Source organism: Pteropus vampyrus, unplaced genomic scaffold, assembly GCF_000151845.1.
Source record: "Pteropus vampyrus isolate Shadow unplaced genomic scaffold, Pvam_2.0 Scaffold11, whole genome shotgun sequence".
NCBI lineage: Eukaryota > Metazoa > Chordata > Mammalia > Chiroptera > Pteropodidae > Pteropus > Pteropus vampyrus.
The window spans coordinates 8976307-8977047 of record NW_011888792.1 but is presented as its reverse complement, the minus strand read 5'-3'; positions in this window follow the sequence as shown (position 1 = coordinate 8977047).

Sequence of the window (741 nt, the reverse complement as noted above, 5' to 3'; positions counted from 1 at the left end):
GGAAAAAGAATTATGTGGCAACTTAAATTATGCAACTGGAGAAAAGGCAAGGCAAATCATAACCAGATGCATCTATACATACATTTTATTATAAAAATTTTCTTTGATATCACCAGGCACCCAATGCACTCTACTGGCAGGGTAAAGTAATTGAAAATAATATAAAAGAAAAATTTAGACTAACATATATTATCATTCATTTACAGCAAAAAAAAAAAAATACTATCAGAAACATCTTCAAAACATCAGTATTAGGTTAAACCACATGAAATTGATATTTTCATATGTTAAAATGGTTAAACATTAGCAAATAGTTAAATAACTGCAATTTCATATGATCAGTACATAACTAATACATAACTTTCCTCCTAATTTAAAATGGCAGCCTGTTCTGTTCTTTATCATCACCATCCAGGAGAATAAAAGACATTTATTTAATTTAATGTAATTTATTTAATCTTAAGTTACTTAACATTATATTAATGACATAAAATCATATGAAATGATTACATAAATACGTGAATCAATTAATGTTCTTTTTCTCTCCCTTAATTACAAAATTTTTTTTAAGTTGGATATATCAAAATTTCCCATTCATTGGTCTGTTGGGACCTTTTCTCAGCTGGTCATGAGGCACTTCAAGGGAAGCCTTCTCTATTTGAGCTGATGATAGAAGGAGGATATTCTTCCTCGGATAGACTCTGCTCCTATATCCTTTCTACAAAATGGTGATGTAAGCTA